This window comes from Haplochromis burtoni, unplaced genomic scaffold (assembly GCF_018398535.1).
Source record: "Haplochromis burtoni strain Fernald_Lab_line unplaced genomic scaffold, NCSU_Asbu1 Contig_135, whole genome shotgun sequence".
NCBI lineage: Eukaryota > Metazoa > Chordata > Actinopteri > Cichliformes > Cichlidae > Haplochromis > Haplochromis burtoni.
Window position 1 is genome coordinate 460170 of NW_024582496.1, and position 17865 is coordinate 478034.

The following is a 17865-nucleotide window of genomic DNA, read 5'->3' on the forward strand; positions in this document are numbered from 1 at the left end:
TTTAATTGATTACACTGCTCTTTTACTGTCGGTGTGAAATGGCTCGAAGGCTAACATTTCTGAACTACTTCTGTGGTCATTAAGTGAGTGGCTGGGATGGCTTATCAATACAAGCACAGGAAAAAACAAACTATTTGAGCCAACGGGTGCATTTAAGGTCTACTACACTGATCAATCCAGGTCCAGAGAGAGCCAAATAAAGTCGAGTGTTTACGTCTTACGTCTTCCAACAATTCTCATAAACTCAGAATTAACCCATTAAAAATCTTTAAAAGCAGGTCCTGGTGTGTGGAAACCACTACATTACAGGCAGAGGTGGGACCAAGTCATTGTTTTGCAAGTCTCAAGTAAGTCTCAAGTCTTTATCCTCAAGTCTCAAGTCAAGTCTCAAGTAATGTCAGGCAAGTCAGAGTCGAGTCTCAAGTCACTGGTGTAAAAGTCCGAGTCAAGTCACAAGTCTGAAATTTTGAATTTCAAGTCCTTTCGAGTCTTTAAAAAAACGAAAAAATAATGTTGCAGTTATGCTAAATGTAAATATTAGACCATGTAATTTTAAAATCTGTGTTTTTCTCAACACATGACAAAATAGTGAACTTAGAAAATATACACAAATTGTGAAATTGCACCTCTTTAGAATGCAGCTCAATTAAACCTAACTCCAAGAATAATTTTCACCGACAGTTCTGAGATAAGCTGCATGTTATTCTTGGAATGCGGTTGTAGGACCGGCTTTAAAATCGCATGACAAAAATATCATACACATTAAAAAAAACTGCATCACCAATGTAGCCTGGAAAACATTTGCTAGTTAGATGAAGTCAGCTATCTCATCGTAGCATATTTATATGCATATTTATAATTATACGGTTCTTGGAGTGAGTGCATACACTCGTGAAGTTTAGTAACTTCAGGTCACTGCAACAAGCCCAGGTACAGTTTACCGACGGATGGGTACAGGACCTTGAAACGCACCGTGTAGAACGAAAGACCATCGTACGTATCATAAGTTTACCAGTCTCACAAATTGTCGTCATAAATACACATTCGTTAACCGTTTATTAATAGGACCTTTGAGCTCAACGGTAATTAATTAGTAGTGGAAATAATTTCTGGTTCATTACAGAAACGTAGCAGTGACAATAATACTGTATGCTGTAATCGTACTGGGCAATTAGTGATACAAAAAACCTGTTTTATCCTGTGAATAAAAGTATATGTTTTTGTCAATGTACCATAATAACAGAGGTGAAACGCAATATTGTGTCAGGACAATTCACTATTTATGCACAATAAATAAAGGAGCATAGCGCGACAATTTCTGTTCAGCGCCAGACTTGCTTGTAACCTAAATCACCAATTATGTTATGAAAATGACGTATTAACTACAACAGCAGACTGACCTTCGTGTAAATGCTTGGAGCAGACTAACATGTGAGCTGGAGTGTTCTGGGACGTTACATTTGATCTTTGAATGGCTGCAATCCAGGCCATCCGTCGCCTCTTTGTCACTTCGGAAACATGGCTCGAACAATTTCTCTTCAAAGTCGTAATACGAGAACAACCGATCTCTTTACCCGTCGGCTTCCCGTGGCTGTCATGCGACCGGCTATTGCAGTTAATAATACAACAGCTTCTTGCCATTTTTGTGTTTCTTTTTATTGCTGTGTGACTGATTTCAATTGAAAGCCTGCGTGCGCTAGTACCTCTTGCCACGAGTTCCCAGAATCCTTTGCGGTTTACCCTGAATGACGTCACATTTTCAATCTCTATATAATATGCATGTTAAATTTTATATTTGGGGTAAAATATCAAGTCTTTTCAAGTAAACCGGTTCAAGTCCAATTCAAGTCCCAGGTCATTGGTGTAAAAGTCCAAGTCAAGTCACAAGTCTTAAAACATTTTTTCAAGTCAAGTCTAAAGTCATAAAATTAATGACTCGAGTCTGACTCGAGTCCAAGTCATGTGACTCGAGTCCACACCTCTGATTACAGGAATACAGTAATTGGACATTCAGCCTAAGCCTCATGTCTTGAACCGAAGTCAGTACTCTAAGTCACGAAAACGTGCATAAAAATGCTCATTTATTGTCACACTTAATTATTATAATTAAGAGATTAGACAAGCAACCTTCCAGACAGCTAACAGGAAGCCGGCTAAACAACAACAACAACAGCCGGTTATAAGCTAATATAACGCCAGCTAAAGCTAGCTTTCAGTGTCATAACAATCACACTTTCTCTGTGAAAAAAGTTTGATTACATTCTCATATGAACGTTTATTCAGTTAGTGACAGTCACTGATCTTAGATCCACTTCATAGAAGGTTTCACTAACACTAGCTAACTGCAGCTAACCTTTTGTACAAACACAGAAGTGCTTACCAACAGAACATTTCAGGCATATCCTCAGTAGCACACCTTAGTATGGCTGTCAATGGTCAGATGTGAGTTTCTCTAACTCACTCATATCCAGTGATGGGAATAACGGCATTACAAGTAACAGCATTACTAACGCCTTACTTTTTTCAGTAACGAGGAACCTAACTAATTACTATTCCTGTCGTTACAACGCCCTTACAGTTACTAACAAGAAAACGCGGTCCGTTACTATTTTTCAACAAACAGACGGTTGAAGCTGTGTTCAGCTTACCGCATCTTATATCAGCTGCACGGAAGTAGCTGTAAGTAATCTGGGCGCTACAGCTTTAAGCAGCTGCGCGTGCTCCCGCGGACGGTAATCACGATCACTGTCTAGATCAGTGGTTCCCAAACTTTTTTTTGCTGATAGCGCCCCCCTTTGTTTTACAAGAAAAATGTTGCGCACACGCACGCACACATCCTCCAACCACACACACCCATATTTTGCTCCATTGCAGTTTATTTCACACCTCAAACATTTAGTAAACAATTAAGCAAATACAAGTAATCTGCAATAAATTACAGGTAGTAAGAAAATAAACTACTAACTCTTTTACGCTACCTCCGCACCTACACGGGTATTTTTGAAAATGCAGCTGTTTGGTCCACACGTAAAAGGCGTTTCGAATCACCGAAAACAGAGATTTTTTTTTTTAAAAACTCCTTTTTTTGCGTTTACCTGTGGACGAGGAAATGTCAAAGGTATGTGCCTTTTTTCATGTCACTCTGTGCACCACATTATTGTTTACATGAGATGAATTGCAGAATGGCAGATAGAGACAAAATACTGTTAATCTGACTATCTGCAGGTTTTACACGCTTACATACACGCGCAGTTACTGTCCCTCTATTTACAAAGGCAGAGGCGTCACGGTGTGATTATTTTACATGTAGTTGTTTTTTTTTTCATGTGTAATAATATTCAACATTGATATCATATCAATACATTTTTCAAAAAATGCCTCTCTGTGCAAAATAGGTTTAAAAACATAAACAACTGTGGGATACTGTTTGTCCGTGATTAAAACCGGGGAAACAAATCGTGGCAGGATGAGCCTGATATTATTTGTATCCCGCTGTAACTTTACTGTATAAAGTATAGTATCATATATATATGATTGTGAACTAAAAATCACAAATGTGGAATACTGTTTGTCCGTGATTTAAACAGCCCAGCGCTGCTCCCAACAAAGGGTAAAGCAATTCTGCAGGGGAGACCTACCTCGGCACTTGTGCAGGTGAAGCCAAAAGGAAGATATGCTTCACCATATTTTTCTAGTCTTTGGCTCAGAATGAAGTTGGTTTGGAAACATATTCAGCGATGCTTCATCTCCTGCTTTGCGTTTCTGTAGGCGCCCCATGCTAGCAGTGTCCAAGCCTTTTGTTTTTTTTCCCCCCTTGTCATCCCACGCCCCCCCTGCCATGGCTCTGCGCCCCCCTAGGGGGCGAGCGCCACACTTTGGGAAGGTCTGGTCTAGCACAACACCTGGAGCTAAGGGGGCGCATGAGTGCTGCTGTTTGACTGAGGAAGAAGAAAAAGTAGTCGTGGTAAGCCAATCACATGACCACTTAAAGACAAAGCAACAAGGTGATATATGCCAGTTTTTAAATTGTGTTGATAGGCCACCTAAAACCAGAGTCATGATAAACAATATATACGCAGCGTTTTTTCCTCAATAGTTTCGTCACATTTACAGTCTAAGGACAGCGCTAGCAAGCGCTCTGCTTATGACCCCCCCCAAAAAAACAAAAAAAACAAAACAGGGGAAGTTTTAGTTTAGTTAGTGTGTAGTGTTGTGGATAGTTCTGTGTTGTGTGTCAGAACAATGAGGCGACTGCTGTCTCCAGGTAGAAACAGGAGTGATACACCTGCTGCTGTCAGACCTGCAGGTATCAGGCTGTGATGTTCTCCTTTATAGTGGACAGAAATTATTTTTTTGGAGTAGCACAAATATTTGTGTGGCATCTTATTGAATGCAGAACAGCTGATTGTTCTGTAAATAGTTTAAAATTGTTGTTTAAAAAAGGGTAAAAGGTAAATGGATTCAAATAACTTTGATTGCAAAACTTGTGCATAGGATTTTAAAATTGACAATTTATATTCGCATTTAAAGTTATGAAAAATGATTCATTAAACATGTTTGTGGTTGTTACAGTAAAAAATATAACTTTTTCTACTCTGATTTTATGTTTTTTGTCTGATTTTAGATCAATTGTGTTAATACAGTATGTCAAAATGAAAACATGACTGTAAATTCAGACACGTGAGGTTGTGCTGAAAAGGATGATACCGAACAAGGCAAAGTAAATAGTTTTTAAAGGTAAAATGTGGAGGGAGAATCAAAAGTAGTTAAAAATGGCCAATTATACCCTGGACCCCAGAGGGTTAAATGTTTTTTTTTTTAAGTAACGCAATAGTTACCTTTCAAGTAATTAAGTACTTTTGGAATATTGTAACTCAGTTACTAACTCAGTTATTTTTTTGAAGAAGTAACTAGTAACTATAATTAATTACTTTTTCAAAGTAACTTGCCCAACACTGCTCATATCAGACTCCCTTCACAGAGTTTTGAAGCTTCGTCCAGAGTAATGAGACGTGGATGCACAATGACAGCTGAGGTAAACAGTAGCTACTGACACCCTCAGATAGCCAAAGACTCTAGGGCTGATCCAGTTGGGAGCCAGTTTGCTACAGTCAGTGGATTCACTACAGATGAACAGCAAGGTTTTTGAGGTGAATCGGAGTAAGAACGTAAAACATTGCAAAATATTTGGTTGACACATCCGTTTTTTAGTCTTGATTTATCGCTAAGTGTTGATATAATTCAGATATGTTAAAATACTGTGTGTTTTGCAGAAACACAATAGCCGACCACGACTAGATTACAGTCTGAATGTATGTCTTTGATCTTTCTTGCCTTGAATTGGGAGGATAAAAAAAATAGAATTTAGTTTACTCAATCTACAAACTACTGAGATCTAGAGGTGACATTGTACACACTGTAGTTTAGTCTACTTCGTCTACTTTAGTCTACTTTGGGTAGAATGTAAACAGTGCTGACAATGCATTACCCTCTATTATATTATACTTGGCCTATTTACTATTCATATATTCATTTACTATCATTAAGATTACTCACTGTCTTGTAATAATACAATTTTTAGTTTTTCTAAGAAAGTCTTGTAATGGATTGAATTATTCCATTCCTTTTAAACACACCATGTATAATGCTCACAGTGATTTTTATACAACTCTCTGATGAAATGCCAGGAACTTAATTGTCAGCAGTCACCCCTCCATGTGAGAAAACAACAAAGCAAAGCATTATACAGTACATGGGTCCAGAACTCATTAGATGGTCCCTGCATAGAGCAGTACAGACATTAATTCTTCTGCAGAGCCAGTCTTGGGATCTGGACCAGCACACCACTGCTACATCCTGCCAGTCTGTCTCCTCTGATGATCAATAGCGGTGAACAGAAGGCAGCTGGAAGCTCGCTTCTAAAGACTTTTGTAGTGTGCCAACTTATTTTGGTTGGCAATCCTTGATTAGTGTTTAATCTCACTGGCCTTTGCTAAATTCTGCTTATCCTTGATGAAATAAACTGTCAGCTGACAAAAATCACAAGACTGAACGACATAAATTAAAACATTTTGGATACTATTTAATGATAAATTAAAGAAGAACTCACTACATTTAGAGCAGCTGCTATAACAAACCCCGTTTTGGGCATTGTCTATTAGAAGGCTGCATATTATACGCTTAGGGGCACATTATTTATGGTTGGTTAGAGTTGGATGTTAAAATACAGCAAGTTTGTTTCGCTAACAAGAACACACTGCGGGTTTGCTCACTACCAGTTAGTTGGCTGAGTGCGTGCTGGACAATTAAACTGTTAATTAAAATGCTTTTCATAACACCTGAAGAATAACAACAAATTATTAGGCTGCAAAGTCATTTAACCCTTTAAAGTGTGTAATGTTGATTCTGCTTTACTTTGTCCTTTTTTGATACTTTAGCCAGACAGTTTTCCTCTGCATGTTTTGTCTGATACCCTGTACCTCAAACCACTGAGCATCGCAGCTTTTACAGAAAAAATATTTGGAAATGCAAATTATTCACAGATGAGTCCAGGAAATGAGGTAGCAGTGGTTCTCCTGGCCACCTCCCTGTTCTCCACTTTGCTATCACTGTGTCGTCTGTGTTGCTGATGGTTTTTCCCCTGTGCTCAGATTCATAAAAGATGAGATGAAATGCAGCTTTATTGATCCCAGTAGGGAAATTCTGTCACTGCAGCTGCAACAAAATGGGCTTCAGCAGGGGAAAAGGAAACAATACAAGAGCAAATAAAAAAAATATGCATGTAAAAAGACATGCTAAACTACTGCAGAGTTAAAAAAACATGTTCAATAATTTTGATGGACTCATGGGAGAAACATAGTTTTAGATTTAGAGAGAACTGATAGAAAATGAAAGAAAGAGATGATAAGACTGTGACTGTGCAACAAGAACATTGCCAAAGAACCTGTGAATGCCTGCATTTGTTTACGTGCATCATTTAAAGCTTCCAGCCAGCAGGGACCTATGTATCGGTGTTTGGTTAAGTCTAGACGGGGAGGGACACGATCGCTGTAGGCGTACAGCATGCTCCAGCTACCGCTCTCTGCTTTTTGCCTGTCTCCTGCTTTCTTTGTTTCAGAACCTCCCCCCTCTGTCTCTTTCTTTCTCTGTGTTTAACCGCGTACTGTCTAAATGAGGGGGAACAGAAGCTGCAGAAGTCGGAGACAGGGCGAGTTCAAGAGCCGGAGAGAGCAGCAGACACGCCAGCTGCCAATCACAGCTGTCAATCAGTGGCCTCATGACACACATCAAAGACTTCTGTAAGCCTTCAGATCTTATTAAGGGAGAACTTATTTCTAAAATGACCACCAGTACACTTGAAAGAGGGGTTCAGTTTAGTAAATATAGCCACAATAACTTGTGTGACCTAGTGTTCCTGAAGAACCGAGCCATCATCGACCACGGGGGTTTATTTTTATCACTTACACATGGGCTGGAGTTTCCAGGAGTTGCTGTTTGGCCCTTCACAGCTCCTGAGCTGGTAGACTTGGACACCATGGGGAAGAAAGCATCACAAGAAAAGAGTTTGTTTCAGCCAGATTTATTCTCTGGTGGTCAGACTAACATGTGACCAGTGGAGAATTGTGCATTTCTGGCAGGGCTTTTAAGGAGAACCTGTTGTTCACATGTTTAATACACTTTGGGATTAAAGTGTGACTGATGAAGGATTGTTGAGGCTAATGCTAGTATTAATAATTTGTATTAATCACATCTAGGATCACAGGTTAGAGTTTAATTTTTTTCTGGGGCTAAGCTGAAAGATGCTTTGTATTACTTGTTCTTTAACAATGTCACTGTGGTTGAGCGTTCAGTTAAGGGGGATATTATATCCAAATATTCTCATTTTTTTTCCTTCTTATCTTGCAGGGAAACCACTCAGCATTCATACGTTTCCCCGTCACCCTCTCATCTCCCCCGAGCAGCACCTTCTGCTTTAATAATTCACAACACAGTCGATCATTTATAAACATTAAAATTTCACTACCTCTAACTTTGGACCAGGATGTTATTGAAAGTCATCGTAAAGCAAAGAATAAAAAAGTACACACAGGTACAAAAAATAATTACTATCGATGTGTGTTTGACAGCATTGAGGGTGTCCATACTCACACAGGGTTTCTAGAAAGAACTCGTGAAGTCAGTATTTGCATTTTTAGATTAATAAATGGGTAAATACATAATGAATTATTCACCCCAATAAGTATATTCCTACAAATTTACTGGGGTTTGGATCAGTGGGGTTTACGGTGGCCCTAAGAGGCCAAATGGACTGCAACTTAAGAAAACACCAGCAATAAGAAAAACGCTGGAGAAGCACACAAAACACAACGGAAATACGAAAACAGAAAAAAAAACAGATTTCCAAAAGCACTAGGGAAGTGTTTCTGGGGAGACAATAACCTGACGGACCAGTTGCAGGAACCCAAAACACTGTAGGCGTGTTTTATCATGATTCATATAATACTGATGACGGATTTTTAGGCTAATAGTTAGGCTAACACACTTACCTCTCATCTTTTGTTTCCTCACAAAACCGATAGATCCTCCACTTCTTTTAAGTGTCTCCCAGCGCAATTCTTAGCATATTTTGGTTCCTGCAACTGGTCCGTCGGGTTATTGTCTCCTCAAAAACACTTCCCTTCTGTTTTTTCCTATTTCCGTTGTGTTTTGTGTGCTTTTGCAGCGTTTTTCTTATTGCTAGTATTTTCAGTCCGTTTGGCCTCTCAGGACCACCGTAGAGGTTACTGCGGAAGATGGCAAAACTCCCTCGAATGTACACGTGACCTTACAAGTCATTTTAAAATTCTTTGTCTTTAGCTTTTGATATATGAGGATTTGTACATTTGACTTGTGATCAAGGGCTTGGCTATTTTCCCTTTATCCCCCAGCTCTACCACTTCCTATACAGAAGAGATCATTTGCTGCACTACTGAGTCCTTTGCAACCTTGTGCCCTCATTGTCCCTGTAACTGCTTCACAAAACAAACACAATGCAACACAATCTTTTATTTTGTTAATTTTTTGTTTGTCTGCCTTTATTTTCAGTTACAGTTCCTCCTCAGGGCAGAGGATAGCACTGTTACACAAGTTTTTCTCAATCTTCTGAGATAATTTACTTGGCAGGAGATATTGTGTTTTTGTTCCTTTCTCTTCAAAACACCCCATAAGTGTTCTGCTGGTTTCAAGTCAAGTTTGCCTCTGGCCATGTCATGGTTTTTTATTTTTCCTTAGAAATTCTTGGTCGATTTAGCAGCCTGCTTGAAAATGTTATGATTTAGAAATTTTCCTCCTCTGCCAAACCAGGAGACTTGGGGTTTGGCAGTTGATATGTTGGCGTATCCACAAGCACCCATATACAGGCCTGAATCATCAATTATGATATTGATTATAAAACTTTATTTACAGAAACCTGTTTTCAGATGTAATTGGACAAACTAGCACAAATTTAAATATAAGGTTTGTTTATAATATTTAGATCCTTTGCAGACAGTGATTTTCTGAAGTCTAGAAGCCATGGACATCACCAGATGCTGCGTTTCCTCCCTTGAGATGCTTTGTTAGGTCAGTTGTTACTTACTTGCTCGTCTCCCTGCTTTCAGTACTTGAAAAGCATGCTCTGTCAGGTTGAAAAGTACCCCATTTCTTTTTTCCTTGAGAAACTCTTGGTTTGCTTTTGCTGTTTGCTTTGGGTAATTTTCTCTGTCCAATCAGTTTCTTCAGTGTTTGGCTGAATCTGAGCAGAGAGTATAGCCCTGTATACTTCAAAATTCATCCTGCTGCTTCTATATATGTCCGTGCCATAACATTACCTCTACTGTTTGACAGACAATGTGGTACACCGTTTTCTCTCTTTCTCTTACATTTATTCTTGTTTTATCCACCCAAACATGTTTTTTGTTTGTATTCCAGTACTAGGCATGTTCACCTTTGTCTTCTTGAGTGTAGCCACCTTATTTTCAAACCTCTGTATTTCCTTTCAGGAAGGCACCACATGATTGTTGACCTGAACAATGATGGCCTACCTCTTTGAGACTGCTCTTGGCTTGGTTAGATGTAGTGAAATGGTTTTATTAATCCAGAAAATAATTCTGTGATCATCAGCTTTAGTTGTCTTCACTGCTTTTTCAGTCCTTTTGACGTTGCTTTGCTGTCCAGTAAATTAATTCTTCTTAAGAATGAATCAAATTATTGTTTTGGCCACTCTTGAAGTATTTACCTTTGCAATGATAGTTTTATTTTGGTTTTAAACCTATTGATGGCTTCCTTCATTAACATCTCTTTGGACCTCTGGACAGCTCCAGTGAGTTTGCAATGTTAAAAAGAAACTGCAATTCTTTTATTGTCTTAACTAAAGATGGAATAACAGAACAGGCCTCACCTGAACATGAAACTGTCTATCAGTCAGTTATCTCATTTTGTTTTAACTTCTCAGATGCATAAAAATGTGATTTTTAAAGAGTTCATGTAACATTTTTGGAAAATCTCTTGAATTAAATTTGAAAGGTTTTCACTTTAATCACATCTGGATTATTTGATTTAAAGCCACCGTGGTGGTGTAAAGAGGGAAAACTACAAGAAATGTGTCATTGTCCAAAACCGTTTATCTCAGTCTCATCTCTCCATACAATTTTCTCTCCATATTTATCAGGCTTCTTTTCATCTCCAGCAAAGTTTATTCCTGCATTTTTGTCCCGAAGAGCAATTAACGGTTTAATTTTATACAACGCCCTTCACAGTGTCTGAACTGTCACAGAAACTCAGATCATCACGATAACCCCTGTGCCAAGTCTGAAGCCCTTGTCCATTTGAGGACAGACACTGCAGCTCTGATTAATAGGCGCTATGGCATGCTCTATACCTCCTGATCACTGCTGCAACTCTGTTTTCGCAGACTTTTAGCAGTTCCGTGATCTTCCCGTATCCAATTCCATCTTTATGAACTCTTAAAACCTGCTTTTTTTCCCACAATTCTTTTGATATTTTCTCCTATTTGCAGCCAGATTATACGCAGTTCTTTTATTCAAAGTTTCAAATTCATTTTATAGCAGTTTTGCTGCATTCAGGCCGTTTTATATCCACAGATGCACGCAGTTATATTTCAGTAATCAAAGGTTTTCAAAATTGGGACATCGATCACAGGTGTATTTTCTTTTTTGGGGTCTTCCTAAAATAGTTAGGGTTTTTTCTTGTTCATAAAAGGAAAACCTCTATTTGTGAACTTATTAAAGGTAATACAATATTAAATCGTCTGAAAAACGTGATGTCCATAAAGGGGTGTAATCACATACTTCTGTTAGGTACTTTATCGAGTCACTTAGCCATAACTTCTGTTTGTCTTTGTGTCTTTGCTAGGATTTTTTGAGTGAGCTGTATTGTTCCTTTATGAAACAGAGTTTTCTTTACAATTAATAGATGAATGTTAATAGTTAAGCACTTTGCATGATGCTAAATACTATCCGGTCTTTAAGTCTGATGTCATTAGCTGTTTCTGGTTCCAAACTCTGCTTCAGCTCCCAAAGTCAAACGAACACAGTGGCATCACTGAGAGTTAAAAACGGTCTAAATTCTTTCATCTTTAATAAGTTGAACATCCAGGCATCCATGAAAACAGAATTTATGAAATTTAACTGAGTTAAAGTTAGCAGGAGGTTAGCTCGCTAGTTTCCACCTAAACTTAATATACCATGTTCTGACTGAGAGATTTTAGACAGGAAACTAAGCAGCAGTCACGTTTGTGGGGTTACTAAAGTTGGGCTAGCTGGTATATAATGATGTGCTACGTAGTGGCTAGCTACACAGCTAGCATAATATAAACACATTAGCACAGTGAAGCTGGAGGATGAACGTTAACTTTTTTCCACTTGATGAAAGCTAACGTGTGGTTTCCCGATTGTTAGGGACAAATACAGTCACATGGCAGGATGCTGTAAAAGGACCAAACTTCAGTCGGGAAAACAACTGAGATAATCGATTCGCAATAGAGGCTAGTCATTAATATACTGCTGCATGGGCTGGGCTGTAGTTTAGGGCTGCCACAAACGATTATTTTGATAGTCGACTAGTCACCGATTATTTATGCGATTAGTCGACTAATCAGATCATCATCCACTGGACGTAAAACTACAGCTTATTGCACCAGCAGCATCTGCTCTTATATAACTATCATTAGCTTACAGCTTTAAGCTTTTAAGGTGCTAACTAAAAATAAAGACAAGATGATAGTTTATTCAATTTTAATGAAATTTGCAGATTGTTTCGGTGAAGTTTAATAAACTCCTTGCTATCTAAAATATAACAGGACAACAGAGTAAATTCTCCAGCATCTCACACTTCTGATAATCAGCTGTCTGCTTGAGGTTTATTCAGCTGTGTAAAAACTAACTCAGCCAAACCGATTTACTCAGGAACAAATAGAATACTAAAAAAAAAAAAAAAAGCCAAACAACAACATTTTTAATTTATCTAAGTGACTCATATGTATTTAACCTGAGTCGCGAAAGACGGCGGTGGGTTTGAAAACAATTTGCCGGGAGTCCGGTGTTCTCACGGCGCTAGTGACCTAGCCCTTGGCTAGCTATCGAGCTAGTGGGTAACAGACGTCTCCGAAAACGTCGGAGCGCTTTTGAAAATATGTGGTGTCCTGATAAACTGAGCCGATATTTGAGGTTTACACAGCTACATTCTCGCCTGAAAATATGTTAAACGTTTATTTTGTGACCCAGAAAGAATAATAAGAGTAATATTAAAACTAACTAGCTACCGCCATTGTTGGAAACTAAGCTGGGCCGCGCTATGAATTCTGGGACACAGCTGCTTCTTCTTCGGGGTTTAACGGCAGCTGGCATCCTTGTACATGCAGTGCTGCCATCTTCTGTTTCAGTCCGTTATTACACTCTTAAATCCTGCTATTATTCCTGCGTCTTTTGTGATCTTACAAAGCTTCAAACGACACGTCGACTATTAAATCAGTCGTCGACGATTTTGATAGTCGACGTAATCGTGACTAGTCGACAAATCGTGGCAGCCCTACTGTAGTTACATCGTAAGGTTTTAAAAACTGAGCTTTAAAATGATTAGTGGTGATAAAAAAACACATCAAAAAGGTAGTGATCACCACCTTGTTTTAGGGGCTTGTTCAGATTAAACAGAACAAAATACAAAGCATTAAAACATGTTAAAAATGCAACAGCTTTAATAAACGCAGAGAAGTTGGACCTGGAAACAGAGTTCATACGTCATCAATTAAAAACCGGATAGCTGATGTTTATGACTTATCCTGGTAGCTGCAATGCATTTAGAGTAAAGGCCTGTAAATATTTTACTGTAGTAAGATCATTGTTATCACTTGAAGATAGTTGGACTGGATTTCAGCTAGTGAAGATAGGACACTAACTGTGGATTCACAATGTGAAACTGATGGTTTTCATTTTCACATTTTCATTCATTCTAGTGTCTACATGAGTAAATAAATCAAAAGGCCACATTGTGTCCGAAAGTGCATCTGTGGAAGTCAGAGGTCATGAGTGTCGTGTACCCAACCATGTGGTGAAAGATATCTCAGGGAAAAGGTTTTTACATCACATATCATTAAACGTTAATTAGTAAAGTGGGCTTCAGGGACCTTGCTTCCCATCTGGCTGTCTCTCACATACCTTGTCCTTCACATTTCGTTGAGAAGATGAAAGTAGGAATGGCTCCCACATCAGGGCAGGACTGCAAGTGTATTAATAATGCAATTTGTGTTAACGACAGAACATCTGCCCCAGGTTGCTGTATGGTTAGCCACAGGTGCACCAGCTGTCTTTTACCATTTATCCTCCTAATCACTTCAGCTGACGTCAGAGTTTAAATCGCGAGAAGGAAGCATCATGTTCTTTTTATTAAAAGTTAATTAAACGGGACATTTTATTTTCCTGTTTAAATCAAAGACAAAACTTTTCTTTCTCCACCAGTTTCTTCATTTACTCCCTTCAGAAAAACTGGTTTTACACCAGTTTGATTCCCAGATATAAAAGTACAAGGCATGAAAAATAAGATATAAATGGAAAAAAAAAATCAAATACATGCAGCAAAAAGCTCCAAGGAACACAAAATTATTAATATTAACTACATTTATTATGAATATTAAATACTAACTAATGTAGAAGAGCTTTCCTCCCAAACTCCTCTACAATTTGGGAAGAAGATAATGGAGGGTATAAGGATTTTTTAGATCACACAAGCAAACACACATACACATACATATGAGTGTGGGGATCCTGTGATAAAAGGCTGAAACACCCACTATAAGCTCGGTGGGTGACATCACTAAATGGCCATTATCATCATCAAAAAAGCAATCCTCCAATTCCACCTATTACAGTAAGTGCTATTAAGCAAACACAGTGCGGAAAATCACTCTCCTGCTTACAGAACCCAAGTTTACTTTCTTGAAATTGTTGTTTTTGCTCAAACATCAGTCCACACTCAAACCTATACTTCTATAAGGACATAAGGCAAATGATTGCTGAAGGCAGGAGGCTAGAACCAGCTTCTTTGCTGGTATTAGCGTTGTTTTTTAAATGCATAAATGACCATTGGGTCTTTTCAGTGGATGTATTCTAAAGCAGCGGTCCCCAACCTCCGGGTCGTGAGAATTGAGGCTCAGGTGTTAAATTTATGGTTTTCATCTGTATTTTTGTTTTGATTGTTTTTATCAGTTTCCCTGGGTCTTTTTACCATGTGTTATGAATACATCTTCTTTTTTTTGGTACCGGTACTGGTTTTATTTTGTTGAATTTATCCGCAACACCTTAAAGGCCAGCCCTTGAAATATTGCTGGACATAAACCGGTCCGTGGCGCAAAAAAGGTTGGGGACCGCTGTTCCAAAGTAACTGGCTAGTTCGACATTGGTCATCTGTCTCAGGTGCTGAAAGTGCTATGTTCCTATTGCAAATCCCACCTATAAACCATCACTGAAATGCATAAACAAACGTTACAATTCCTGTTAAAGCATGGAGGGTATATGTTGGCTACTTACCCAGCGTGTCAGTCGATCCCTGCAATTCAAAGAGAAAGCAGAATATGAGTCAATGTCAGGATACAAACACCAGCTGTGTTGAGAACTGTGTCTTAAGGATGAATTAAAGAAAGCAAAACTCTTATTCTGTCTAAAAATGGAACTTCTATCTCAGTGTACTTTAAGCGATTCTCCTGTTAAAGTTTCCTTTGCAGCGTGAAGAACAGGCTCTTCTCGCTTCGCTTTGCTGCGTCTCTCCTCCGTTAGTGTTGCTTCATCAGCGGAGACACTGTTCTCTCCACCTAGTGCACACTGGGCCTACAACCAGCACAGTGTCTCATCATGTTGAGCAAAATGGACACAGGAGTATCTAAAGGCTTATCACTTGCATTGTATTACCCAGAATTCCTTTTGCCTATGTTATGCTCATCTCTCTTGCTCCTGATCCACATTTGGCATGGCTGGATGGTCATTTTGCCAGAGGAGAATTGGAAGAGATTGTGTGCAGCCCCTTCAGTATGCTCTCCCTCCGAGCCTCTGGATATTTCAGCGGAGCAGGGAAGCAGCTAGGCAACAGTCTATGAGAGAGGTAATTGGTTCCTGGTGATGAGACGAATTGACATTCATTTGGCCACAGTGCTGTTTTTATTTCCCCGTCTGCGCCCTCCGACGAACGCAGAAGCCAAATCGGGCCAGCGTTGAAGCTGAAATGCCTCGGCTATTTCTCGAATAAATATCAGCATGTGTTTTAAATGGAAGTCAAAGTGAGACGGGATTGTCCATCCAGAGTGAAGGAGAGTGGCTTCTCCTCACACACACTTTGATGGGTATCTCTTACCATCGTGCTTGAGCGCATCCGAGCATTCCTTGCCTCCAGACGCAGCGAAGAGAAAAGAACACATCCTCCAGAACTGACAGGGTTTATTCTTTTTACTGTCAGAGCTATTTGTAAAACAACTATTCTTTGGTGGCAATTCTTTAAATATTAAAAAGTGAGGTTCTAGTTCCCTACTTTTTTATTTTTTTCGAAGCTGGAAATCTCTGCCAGAAGCTTTTACTCTGTGAAAAATCAAACGCAGGTAACACCAAAATAGACTGACAGCTTCTCTGGGGTTTATGGATGCGGATATTCATGCGGTGAGGGGGCTGCAGGGTGGAGGGGTGGATGGGGAGGAGTAACAAACATTTCAAACATCCCCTTCACGGCGTGGCATAGTGGCCCCGCCGTGCACGCTCCCCGTCAAGCGCAGCCGCCGTCGCACGGTGCTGCACGTTTGCGGCTCTATCGCAAAAATTCATTAACAAAGCGGAGCCGAGACGAAACAGGCGCCTTTTTTTTCTGCCTCATCGGTAAGATTCAAACTGAGCGTGAGTTACGTAAGCGCTGCTAAATTTATCAATGCTCATTTTATGCAAAGCCTGAGCTCCAAGGCGCAGACTGTGTGATGTTCAGAATGGGAGAAAGGCTTTTGTTTCCCCTGCAAGCCATCTGATTTCTATTTCCGTGTCTGAAAAACAAGATTTTAAAAAGGTCATGCTAATTTTAGCCGTGTTTTCGTGAAGGAGAAGGGAGATGCTTTTCTTTTTCGTTCAAACGCAAGAGACAATCAAAGCAGACTTCAGTCAGATTACAGCTGAGGTTACAGCGCAGAGGATTACAGTCTCGGGTGAATGGCAGGCACATGCTACTTCTCCATATGCTGCTTTCTTCTGTCACTCTCGCTCCTCTTCAGTGTGTGAGAAAGAGACGGAGAGGAGGACTGACAGTGTGTTTTTCCGGGGTGTACCTCAGTGGAAAGAGTGTGCAGGAGTCTCTCAGTGTCTGTTTCATTCACAGTGAAGTCTAAAACTGAAGTGGTGATTTCCAGATCTCACGCAGGATCTTTGTACTTGAACAAGGCAGCTTTCGTGCTTTTTGAAACTCTGTCTGCCTCCTTCGTACACGCTTCTGACGACCTCCACTGCAGGCATTAACTCATTAAGCTGTATGCTTAACCCCTGCACTTTAATCCTCATCCTGACCTAAATTTAATCCTATTTCTGCCAGTTGGCAGGTTATTTTCCTTTTTTCTCCCCACTGCTTCAAACCTTTTTTTTTTATGTTCGTAAGTCTTCCATCATTTAAATCCACTTATCATGTTCAATACACTGCACACAGGAAGTCTTTCACAGGAGTAAAGTGGGGCTCAACTTGTGATGGCAGTGAAGCCACTGGCATTTTGATCTGTGACATCTTTAAACTCTTTTAATAGCACAGTAAATGGTAAATGGCCTGTATGTGTATAGCGCTTTACATAGTCCCTATGGACCCCAAAGCACTTTACACTACATTCAGTCATCCACCCATTCACACACACATTCACACACTGGTGATGGCGAGCTACATTGTAGCCACAGCTGCCCTGGGGCGCACTGACAGAGGCGAGGCTGCTGGACACTGGCACCACCGGGCCCTCTGACCACCACCAGTAGGCAACAGGTGAAGTGCCTTGCCCAAGGACACAACGACCGAGACTGTCGGAGCTGAGGCTCGAACCGACAACCTTCCAATTACAAGACGAACTGCCACGATCCCCCGATAAGTACTAAGTACTAAAACTTCATTTTCATGTCAAAACAGTCACCGTCCCCTTTTACAGAAAAGTTAAAAACAATAAGAATAAACAAAAATGCCCATCAAGTCAATAAAACAAATTTGCAATATGTAAAATCAGAGGATTTATGTGATGGTGGAACATGGTCAGGAAATGAAAATGTCTTGGAAATGGAGAGAGACTCAGTGCCATGAATGTTTGGCTCTAGACCCCACGGTAGTGAAACGGGGGGG

The 17865-nt window shown here is 39.7% G+C and overlaps 1 protein-coding gene across 1 annotated transcript in view; it reads right to left on the bottom strand.

The window, feature by feature from the left end:
• Nucleotides 1–14823: 14823 nt before the first annotated feature.
• The window catches only part of kcna4 (potassium voltage-gated channel, shaker-related subfamily, member 4), a 65306-nt gene continuing 62264 nt past the window's right edge, over nt 14824–17865 (bottom strand). The window contains exon 3 of the mRNA XM_042224321.1: nt 14824–15078. The gene's annotated coding sequence lies outside the window, so the exon portion shown is untranslated. The remainder of the gene's footprint in view (nt 15079–17865) is intronic.